Source organism: Homarus americanus, unplaced genomic scaffold (genome assembly GCF_018991925.1).
Source record: "Homarus americanus isolate GMGI-L3 unplaced genomic scaffold, GMGI_Hamer_2.0 scaffold2539, whole genome shotgun sequence".
Taxonomy (NCBI): domain Eukaryota; kingdom Metazoa; phylum Arthropoda; class Malacostraca; order Decapoda; family Nephropidae; genus Homarus; species Homarus americanus.
In genome coordinates, this window is record NW_024725489.1 from 6077201 (window position 1) to 6090444 (window position 13244).

Below are 13244 nucleotides of genomic sequence, written 5' to 3' on the forward strand. Positions count from 1 at the left end.
TAGATTACTGGCCAACTGGGCCTCAGTCCTAATGGTTTCAGACCAGGTCGTGGTCCATTAGGATCTGGGCCCATGTGAACTTCAACCAAACCTACTTCACTTCTATGATATTAATTCCCTCATAATTTGTTCCTCTGTTATTCCCTCTATTCCTCTTTTTACTTTCCCCTTCATCCTTCACCTCCTTTACCTGCCATTTCTCCTGTGTCCTCGCCTCATAAAGGACGTCTCTCCTTATCCCTCCAGGACTTCTCTCCATCCCTCCTCCATGACTCTCACTTCCCTCGTCCTCCCACAACAACCAACAGGATTCCTCTCTCAAGCGGTTCACACGGTCTCCCAGAAGAGTCCCTACGTCGTCCTTAAGGCCTCCTTCGTACGTCTCCGAGGAATCTAGACTCAGGGCAGTTCACACACAGGCTGAGACGCTGCGGGGTAGCGGTCAGCGGAGGCTCCCGTGGGAAATGCGACGTGCCCAACCAAATCACTCACCTGGGGGCCAAACCTTGTAATTGCATCACCTTGTTCCCTTCATCCCCCGCGATCACTACCAGACGCGGCCGCTCCCAATAGTCAATTTCAGTAATCGGTATCGAGATCAGAGGACACGGCAGTGGCTGAGTGATCCAGTAGCAGTCAGCGTGTGACGGTGGTAGAGGTAACCTTCGCTGGGTCTGGTTTTACAAGAGAGAATTTAGTGAAGCTTAACTATGTCCGCCAAGTTTTGATAAGAATTCGTTAACTTGTCATTTAATAAAATAATATAATAAACAAACATAAATAATCTGATACGTTATACTTTACGAATATTTCACTGTATAATTATCATATTCTTGAAACACACACACACACACACACACACACACACACACACACTCCTTAACAACTACGTACTTCTTCTCTGGTTCATGGGGTCGTCTGGTGACCTGATGTGACCTGAATTAAAAGTATGATGATATCTAGCAGGTGTGGAGGTAAAAAAGTAGGTTATGTGCCCCAGCGTTAAGGGGACACAGGGCATCGTGCAGGTAACAGCGAATCATCGTCACGAGTGGGAGGTAGAATACTGGAATAGACTCTGTGTGTGTGTGTGTGTGTGTGTGTGTGTGTGTGTGTGTGTATGTGTATGTGTGTGTGTGTGTGTGTGTGTGTGTGTGTGTGTGTGTGTGATATTTGTTGATTGGTTGATAGGTAGGTAGGTAGATAAATAAATGAGTAAAATACATACATACATACATACATACATACATACATACATACATACATGAAAAGTATGACCACATTCATTCATAATCCACATAAAGGTCAGGTCACACTATATGGTCTGACATTTGTATATTTTTTAGTCATATCTGAACCTGACAATTGTTGTTTATAAATTTGTTTACTAATTTTAATTTGTCCATAAGAGTCATTACCTGTTTCAATGACCTAAGACGTGCCGGTGAAACATGACCAGACACCGTCACCTCCGCCACGATGTTGTGAGGGAGGTAATGATGGCTGGGGTGTGAGGGAGATGAGGTAGGGGACACGGTGGAGCTTCCTCATACAAGTGCATCCCAGGAGGCTAGAAGCATGACGTGTGGCAGCAGTAGAGGATGAAGGTAATTTTTTTTTTTCATTTCTTTCATTACTTCCTTCACTACCAGACGTACAATACGATCTTGAAGTACGTCACACATACGACCACTACGAAGACTTAACGCTTCCCTTTTATTCGTGACGGACTGGTGAAATTATCGTAAGAATATATCACCGAATCTCCATCAGTGAAGCGAATCTTTCTACCACGTAAATAATAATCAGTTGACTGGCGGTATCTGAAGGCCATGGTTGAGACTGAGGGCTTCCACGTTCCCCTGTCCCAGATATAGAGATGTGTGCTTACTGTACTGTACTAATGACTCGATCTTTGCAATAGTTCACTGACCCTTGTATACGTGTGTAGGCAACAGCTAGTGGCAAGATTAAACTACCACCAATTCTTATCTAACCATCGTAAAATCATGACAGACAGATACACTCTATTTGGCTATACTTAACACAGAAAGTATCAACACTGTCCCCGAACCTAGGTGGTGGTGGGGGTAGTGACACTGGTTAAGGAGGGACAAATAAGTGAGGCAACGGGGTGAGTCTCTATCTCTCTCTTTGTGGGAATGAAGGTATTCGAGACCAATAAGACTCTCAATATACACCAAGAAGACTCTCAACATATACCAATAAGACTCTCAACATACACCAATAAGACTCTCAATATACACCAAGAAGACTCTCAACATATACCAATAAGACTCTCAACATACACCAATAAGACTCTCAATATACACCAAGAAGACTCTCAACATACACCAAGAAGACTCTCAACATACTTGACCTACATACATACATCACACAGCCGGGTCACCAACATGGAGTCACATCATCAAGTAGGTGGTTTATGACACGAGTGGTAATGAGACTGTACACCTGAGAAACACTCCCGTAGCCTTATACCTACCAAGGTTAATCCGCTTGTGTGTCCACGAGGAAACACAGCAGGAGTCTCTATGGTGAAGAGGCTGTGTACTGGCAGGGTAAGACTAACTCAAGGCTGCTTCCCTGTTCGCCACGAGGGCTAGCCAGCGGCGGTAGCTGAAAAAGAGAGGGGTCAAGTAGTGCTTTCACCTTAACATTAACGTAAAATGCTGCCACACTACATGCATTACACTACCCTGTGCGCACATATACACACCATCATCATTACATATAACACCATCCATCATCACTATACTTAACACCATCCATCATCACTATACTTAACACCATCCATCATCACTATACTTAACACCATCCATCATCACTACACTTAACACCATCCATCATCACTACATATAACACCACCCGTCATCACTATACTTAACACCATCCATCATCACTACACTTAACACCATCCATCATCACTACATATAACACCACCCGTCATCACTATACTTAACACCATCCATCATCACTACATATAACACCACCCGTCATCACTACACTTAACACCATCCATCATCACTATACTGAACACTATCCATTACCCATCATTTATTAAATTTAGAAATTCCAACTTCATTATACAGGTAATTGTTTCCGAATGGTCAAATTTTGAATTGGCCTCAGTGAGTGTGCTGTATGTCTGGGTCAGTATTAATATAATTACTCCCCATAAAGTACAAAAGCTGCCACAACCTGTGGCAGCTTTTGTACTTTATGATGCCTGTGACTCACAAGCCACCTTGTGATATTTAAAAAAAAAAAAAAAAAAAATGACCCTCTCGTAGTTTTGAGACCAGACACTTCTCTAGTAGCATCGCAAGCGCACGACTCCGTTTTCTCATTGCAACCACACGAAACCCTTTCAGTGTTGCTACCCTGACATGCTGGTGAGGTGAAGGGGAGTGTCAACTGAGTGTCTCTCTCTCTACTCTTCCTCGCTTCGTAACAGAGACACAGGTGACGCCATACACCTCTGGTCTTAACTGATACCTGAAGTAAAAACAGATTAAAAAAATAAAGACAAAAATAAAATCGTGCAACTAATAATATTGTTTTTGTTTATAATATTCAAATACATTTTTAGACTCAGTATGAAGGCCGCAAGTTGGAGAGGACAATGACTGCTGTAGGTGTTCACGTTCTTGTAAATTAGTCAGGAATGGTGGCCACTTTTCCGGCACTGAGAATTATGGAATTTGACCCTCAGATTGGATACCCTGAGATAAAAAAAAGCCATAGAGAAGATAAATAGGTTAATAGATATATGAGTAATGACTTTAGGAAGGTTGGTGAGCTCTCCTAGTAAGGTTAGTAGAAGCTTATGACCCAAGACTGTGGTGGGGGATCTAGCAGCGTGTGGATGTAAGTTGACGATGACTTGGTCCCTCGGAGAAGAAAATTTACATCTATAATAATCGCGTAATTATGTAACTGAGGATTTAAATATTACATCTTATATTCCGAGAACGATAACATAATCCGGGTTGGTACATTAACATTGCCTCTTATGTACGATAGCTCATAGAGGTAGAGAGTACCAGTATCGTGCCTCTCAATAGTATCAACAGACCTATATTTGATTTAACAACTCCTCAATGAGACTTAACACCCGACACTAACTTTCTTCTCAATAGAAAATTAATTAAATACACTTAACTGTGGTTGCTGGTCACGTTCACCGTCTCCCAGCTGTAAACATAAGAGGCGAGGCGTCACGTAGTGGGTCTTGTTTACATTGTGTCGTCCAGCGTAAGGTTCCCATGATGCACCAGAGTAAACACAAGTGACGTCATGGGGAGGGAGACGAAGGGATCCATAATCTTGTGAACTTGGGCGTCTGTGTGTGTGTGTGTGTGTGTGTGTGTGTGTGTGTGTGTGTGTGTGTGTGTGTGTGTGTAAAAGAATACGTTTATAGTCATGATAACCTTGAACTCATAACACTCCCAACTCCCCCAACTCCCCATCACCCCAACACCCCACCTCCCCTACACCCCAACTCCCCAACACCCCAACTCCCCAACACCCCAACACCCCAACACCCCACCACCCCCACCTCCCCAACACCCCAACACCCCACCTCCCCACCTCCCCAACACCCCCACCTCCTCCCCAACACCCCAACACCCCACCTCCCCAACACCCCAACACAAACAGCTTCAAAACAGTAACTTACCAACGTCTAACCCATAAACGGTCCTCCTAAACCAAACATACACAGTTGCCCTTCTCTACACTGACACCATAACACTTAACAGTATACTCAACATACACCCATAACACTTAACAGTATACCAACATACACCCATAACACTTAACAGTATACTCAACATACACCCATAACACTTAACAGTATACTCAACATACACCCATAACACTTAACAGTATACTCAACATACTCAACATACACCCATAACACTTAACAGTATACTCAACATACACCCATAACACTTAACAGTATACTCAACATACACCCATAACACCAACAGTATACCAACATACACCCATAACACTAGTATACTAACATACACCCATAACACTAACAGTATACTCAACATACACCCATAACACTTAACAGTATACCAACATACAACCCATAACACTTGACAGTATACTCAACATACACCCATAACACTTAACAGTATACTCAACATACACCCATAACACTTAACAGTATACTCAACATACACCCATAACACTTAACAGTATACTCAACATATCAACATACACTCACAACATATTAAACAACATAACCCACGGAAATATACACCACATACTGATAATACGTAAATAAAACACCATAACATACACACCATACTACACCATCACCATACCACACCATCACCATACACCATCAATTTCAACACTATACCACACCATCACCATATCACACCACCATACTACACCACTATACTACAATCACCATACTACACCATCACCATACCCACCATCACCACACATACACCATCACCATACTACACCATCACCATACATCACCATACCAATCATCACCATACACCATCACCATACTACACCATCACCATACTACACCATCACCATAATACCACCATCACTATACCACACCATTACCACACCATCACCACCACCATCACCATACTACACCATCACCATACTACACCATCACCATACTACACCATCACCATACTACACCATCACCATACTACACCATCACCATACTACACCATCACCATACTCACACCATCACCATACCACACCACCATACCCACCACCATAACAACCAACTCACCATACCACACCATCACCATACTACACCATCACCATACTACACCATCACTATACTACACCATCACTATACCACACCATCACCATACCACACCATCACTATACCACACCACGCTTCATACCACCATCACCATCACACCATCACCATACACCATCACCTCATCAATTACACCATCAATACACTCCATCACCATACTACCATCAACATACACCATCACCATACTACACCATCACCATACTCCACCATCACCACACAACACCATCACCATACTACACCATCACTATACTACACCATCACCATACTACACCATCACCATACCACACCATCACCATACTACACCATCATACACAACCATTATACTACACCATCACCATAATCACACCATCACCAACACACATCACCATACCACACCATCACTATACCACACCATCACCATACTACACCATCACCATACTACACCATCACCATACTACACCATCACCATACTACCATCACCATAATCCATCACCATACCACACCATCACCATACTACACCATCACCATACTAACCATCACCATACTCCAACACCATACCACACCATCACTATACCACACCATCACCATACTACATCACCACCATACCCACATCACCACAACACCATCACTATACTACACCATCACCATACTACACCATCACATAATAACCACCATAATCAAACTACACCATCACCATACCACACCATCACCATACTACACCATCACCATACTACACCACCATACCACACCATCACCATACCTCACACCATCACCATACTACACCACCATACCACACCATCACCATACCACACCATCACCATACTCACACCACCATACCACACCATCACCATACTTCACCATACCACACCATCACCATATCTACCATCAACATACACCCACCATCACCATACCACACCATCACCCACCACACCATCACCACCACACCATCACCATACTCCACCATCACCATACTACACCATCACCATACCACACCATCACCATACTACACCATCACCATACCCACCATCACCACAACACCATCACCATACCACACCACCATATTCACACTATCACCATACTACACCATCACCATACTACACCATCACCATACTCCACCATCACCACAACACCATCACCATATCCACCATCACCATACACTACACCATCACCATACACCACACCACCACTATACCACACACCATCACCATACTACACCATCACCCATACCACACCATCACCATACTACACCATCACCATACCCACCACCACACAACACCATCACCATACTACACCATCACTATAACACCATCACCACACACACCATCACCATACTCACACCATCACCATACACAACACCATCACCATACTACACCATCACCATACTCCACCATCACCATACCACACCATCACCATACCACACCATCACCATACCACACCATCACCATACTACACCATCACTTATATCCCATCACCATACTACCATCACCATAACACCATCACCATCTCATCACCCCTCACCATCCTACTCACCATCACCATCTTCACCATCCACTCCACCATCACCTAACTACCATCTCTCCATCACCATACTACCCATCACCACCCATCACCAACACACCCATCACCATCTCACCATCCTACTACACCATCACCATACTACCATCACCATACTACTCACCCACAACACCATCACCTTACACCATCACTATACCTCACCATCACCATACCTACCCATCACCATACTACACCATCCTCTCACCATCACTATACCATCCCATACTACCATCACCATACTACACCATCACTATCCCACCATCACCACACAACACCATCACCATACTCACCATCACCATTACACCATCACCATACTACACCATCCCACCACCCCCACCAACTCCATCTCTCTCCCACTCGTTTGAAGCTTCCTGTCTTACCTAATCACGTCAATAGTAATTCACCTTCCCGTTTACCTGTTGACCAATTAAAACCGATTATTGACCAATTTTCCACCAATAGGATTACAGAATATTTTATTTCATACATAAACATCAATTAATTTTGTTGAAGATAATTATATAATCAATAATTAATTCCCATTATAATAAGATGATATTATAGAAGAATTATACGAGTCTATAGTTCATATATAACCTAGTGTGGATGTTGTTATAGTAGTATTGTTATCTTGTTATGTCTCTCTATCGCCAGTGGCAGCGATAGAATGGACCGTCTATAGATGTTACCAATACGTCACACACACTGCTTCACTACTCACTTGTCCTCCACTCAGCTGTCACTCACACTGTCCTCCCTGCTGTCCTCACTCAGCTGTCACTCACCTGCTGTCCTCACTCCTCCTTCTCCACTCCTAGCTCCACTCACACCTGTCCTCACTCAGCTGTCTCCTCCAGCTGTCACTCTCCTGTCACTCACTCGCTGTCCTCCTCAGCTGTCCTCCTCAGCTGTCTCCTGTGTCACTCCACTCAGCTGTCCTCACACTGCTGTCACTCACTCAGCTGTCACTCACTGTCACTCACTCAGCTGTCACTCACTCAGCTGTCACTCACTCAGCTGTCACTCTCAGCTGTCGCTCCTCAGCTGTCACTCACTCAGCTGTCACTCACTCAGCTGTCACTACTCAGCTGTCACTCACTCCAGCTGTCTCCTCAGCCTTCACTCCTCAGCTGTCCTCCTCCAGCTGTCACTCACTCAGCTGTCTCACTCAGCTGTCACTCACTCAGCTGTCCTCCTCCAGCTGTCACTCCTCTGGACACTCCTTAACATCTGCCTTGAACCACCAATGACCTGGTCAGTGGGGCCTCAGGCTCTTGTTAACCTGTGTTGTCCTACACTCCACCCCTTTATCCCCTCCTATCCCCCCTCCTTATCCTACTATCCCCCTTCATTTTCTCCTGTACTACCCCTTCATTCCTCTTCCTCCTCTTCCACTATCCGGTCCCCTTCCTCTCTAACACCACTCCCTTATTCCTTCCTCCTCTTCCTATCCGTCCCTTCCCTCTCATACCTACCCCTTCATTATCCTCCTCTACTATTCCTCCTTCCCTTCACTCTCCTCCATCCCCCCTCTCACTTCCCTCCTCCCATCACCTCACCTCCTCCTCTATCCTACACTCTTCCTTCTCTATCCTCCCATCCCATCTCCTCCTCTTCTCCTCCCCAAACACTCCCCCCCACCCTCTCTATCCTAACCTCCCATCACTCAAGCTCCTCCTAACCTCCCCATCCCCCCATCCTCATCATCCATCTCATCCACCCATCCATCTCGTTACCTCCCCCAACTCAAGACCCTGAGGATATGACTGGGAACTTCTTAGAATCAATCCCACAGGGAGAAGGATGGAGAGGGATGGGGAGGGAGGGAGGGAGGGAGAGGGAGGAGGGGAGGCTGAGGGTGAAGGCTGGAGAGAGCGAGGGAGGAGAGGCTGGAGGGAGGAAGGCTGGAGGGGGAGGTAGAGGCTGGAGGGGAGTAAGCGTGAGGTGAGGTGAGGCTGGAGGGTGAGGAGGCTGGAGGTGAGGTAGAGGCTGGAGGTGAGGTAGAGGCTGGAGGAGTAGAGGCTGGAGGGTGAGGAGGCTGGAGGGAGGTAGAGACTGGAGGGTGAGGTGAGGCTAGGGTGAGGGAGGCTGGAGGTGAGGTAGAGGCTGGAGGGGAGGTAGAGGCTGGAGAGGTAGAGGCTGGAGGGTGAGGTAGAGGCTGGGGGAGGGCTGAGGGAGGCTGGAGGGTGAGGTAGAGGCTGGAGGGTGAGGTAGAGGCTGGAGGGTGAGGTAGAGGCTGGAGGGAGGTAGAGGCTGAGGAGGTCGGCTGTGTGTTATTGAGAGGTCTTGTTGATCTTCGTTTCTTTGTTGTCTTTATTACGGGTATTCTCTCTCTCTCCTCTCTTCCTCGGATTTTTCATTGTGTTTTATCGGTATTTTTATATTCTGTTTTTCTTCACTTTTTCTATTTCTTACTTTTCTTAATTATTTTTGTTATTGTTATGTATTTATTGTTAATTTCTCCTTTGTTTACATATTTTATCTCTCTTTCTCTCTATTTCTTCAAATTTAGTAATCTTAAACGAACGAACGAAGGAATGAACGTATGGGCGAACGAACGAACGGAGGAAAGAAAGTATCAATGAACGAACGAACAGAGGAAAGAATGAATGAACGAACGAACAGAGGAAAGAAAGTATCAATGAAAGAACGAACGGAGGAGCGAACACATGAACGAACACAAAAACGAACACAGCACTGAACGTATGAACGAACACAACCTTTTATATAGAAATGAAAAAAAAAAAACAGATAAACAAGACTATAGGCTCCATAAAATACAATGTATAAAGAATAAAGATAAATCTCTCTCATAATTAACGAAGTATTAAAATAATCTTCCTCTAGGTCATACAACCCCTCAAGTGCGTGTGAGAAAAAGATCATTAAATCTTACTTATCTTCAGTTATAATCTTCCTCATAAGTGTTGGAAGAGTTGGTAAAACTGTCATAAGCAGAGGCCCTCTTATACCCCTCTCCATTTCTTCCATTCCTCTCCTACCTCTCACTGTGCACCTCCCCCCACCTCACCCCCTTCCCCAGTGCACCTCCCCACCTTCACTTATTATGGGTCATTCATTCACGATGTATGTGGAGATGAATACGACAGGTGCACGACGCCAGGTGAGCAAGACAGGTGTTTGAGACAAAGGTAATAGTAGTGTATCAGGTGTAAATGACCATTGAGTGAACCCAACAGGTGTGTGTGTGTGTGTGTGTGTGTGTGTGTGTGTGTGTGTGTGTGTGTGTGTGTGTGTGTGTACGACCCTGACCGTGATCAAGGTGACAGAGTACGACGTGTGGGAGTTATACTGACGGACCAAGGGGCTGAGTTGAGCGAAAAACTCCTCCAGTAGGGTGATAAATACCTCACTGTCTGACGGGAGGACGAGCTAGTTCATAAGGAGGATGGGAGGGTCTAAAGGAGTGAGGGAGTGGGAGGTCTAGGGAGGAGTGAGGAGTGGGGCGGTCTAAGGGAGGTGAGGTAGGGCGGTCTAAGGGAAGGGTGAGGTGGGAGGTCTAAGGGAGGGTGAGGGAGTGGGGCGGTCTTAGGGAGGGGAGGAGGGGAGGAGGTCTAAGGAGGAGTGAGGGAATGGGGAGGTCTAAGGAGAGAGTGGAGGGCAGTCTAAGGGGAGAGTGAGGAATGGGGAGGTCTAAGGAGGTGAGAATGGGAGGTCTAAGGGAGAGAATGGGGCGGTCTTAGGGAGGGGAGTGGGAGTGGAAGGGTGTAAGGGGGTGAGAGGTGGACGGTCTTAGGAGGGAGTGAGGAGTGGGGGAGGTCTACGGGAGGGGGGTGAGGAAGTGGAAGGGTTTAGGGAGGGAATTGGCGTGGTGGTGTAGTGGAGAGGAGGTGTTATTATAAGAGAGAGGGGGTGGAGAAAGGGTAGTAGTGGAGGTGGTGGAGGGGTTAGTAGTGGAAGTGGTGGAGAAGGGGTGTGGTGGTGAGGAAGAAGGAAGATGGTGGTGAGAGGTGGATGGGATGGATGCCTAGTTCATGTTTTTAATAGTTCACAGATTACATTGTTTGAATAGTTCCTTGTTTAGAATGATCATTGATTCTGAATAGTTCACAGATCAGATGATTCATTGTTTCTGACTGATTTACAGTCAGTTCTACAGGTCATTGTTTAGAATCAGTTCTAGGTCTGGATAGTTCTACTGGATCATCAGTTAGGATCAGTTCTTACAGGTCATTACTTAGACGGATCAGTTCTTACAGGTCATTGTTTAGACAGATCAGTTCTTACAGGTCATTGTTTGGACGGAATAGTTCTTACAGGTCATTGTTTAGACGGATCAGTTCTTACAGGTCATTGTTTAGACGGACCAGTTTTTACAGGTCATTACTTCGACAGTTCTGTTCTTTCACATGATGGTGTCAACGGATCAGATCCTCCAAGTCGTGGCCACAACATACAGCCATCGCCTCACGTCCTCAAACTATTCTCCTATAACACACGAATTCCTATCTCACACGAAGCCTCAGCTGCCTTCCTCCAATTATCCAGCGAGATGGACAAAACTACATGGATCTGCATTCCTCTCTATATTGAAAAGTTGGGTAATGGCAGCCACCGCGGCCCCCGAAGACTCCCCACATCATGTCCGAGGTAATCACCCCACCAGGCGACTCCTGAGGGCGGCGTCGACGGTGGTGCTGGCGAGATGCAGCTGCCACGAACACTTCCTGTTGGGGTGGTGGGGAGGAGTGGGGTTCCTCCTTCTTCAGGAGCTAACTGGTATATAGGATTTTGATGGTTTAGGTGAAGGGGAGATGGAAGTTAAGGATGGAGGAGGCGGCAGGAAATGGCTTATGAGGGGCGTGGCTCGCGTGTGGTCGGTGGTGGACGGCGGCGTGAGGGGTGCACGCCAGGCCGCCCCTCGGGGCACCGAGACCCCCCTGGGACCTGTGCCTGATGATACGGCACGAGGCCCGCCCATCACGACCACCCGCAGGCGTCTCCCGCAGCCTCCAGTCCGCCCACCCACCCACCGTCGACGCCCGACGCCCACAACATCGTCCCTCCTTCTTCGCCGCCTCCATTACCTCCTTCTACCCCTCACCCCCACCTCCCGCCCCATCCCCCTGCAGCTCAGTTCAACGCTATTTCGCCTCACTCTGACCACTACAGGTATTATTACACCTGCCCAGCTCACACCCGACCACGCTCACACCTGCCCACACTCACCCCTGCCCAGCTCACACCTGCCCAGCTCACCTGCCCAGCTCACCCCTGCCCAGCCACACCTGCCCAGCCTCACCCCTGCCCAGCTGCCCACACCTGCCCAGCTCACACCTGCCCAGCCCACCCCTGCCCAGCTCACCCCTGCCCACACACCTGCCCATACACCTGCCCTCACACCTACCCACATATCTGCCCACGCTCATAACCGTTATTTGATCCAACATTATGTTATATGAGAACTCGATATAGTGAGATTAGAAACCCGAACATAAGAATCAACACACTCAACAGAACCATCAACACACTCAAAAAACCATCAACACACTCAAAAGAACCATCAACACACTCAAAAGAACCATCAACACACTCAACAGCACCATCAACACACTTAACAGCACCATCAACACACTCAACATAATCATCAACACCCTTAACAGAACCATCAACACACTTAATAGCACCATCAACACACTCAACAGAATCATCAACACACTCAACAGCACCATCAACACACTCAACAGCACCATCAACACATCAACACACTTAACAGAATCATTAACACACTCAACAGCACCATCAACACACTCAACAGAATCAACACACTCAACAGAATCATCAACACACTCAACAGCACCATCAACACACTCAACAGAATCATCAACACACTCAACAAAATCATCAACGCACTCAACAGCACCAT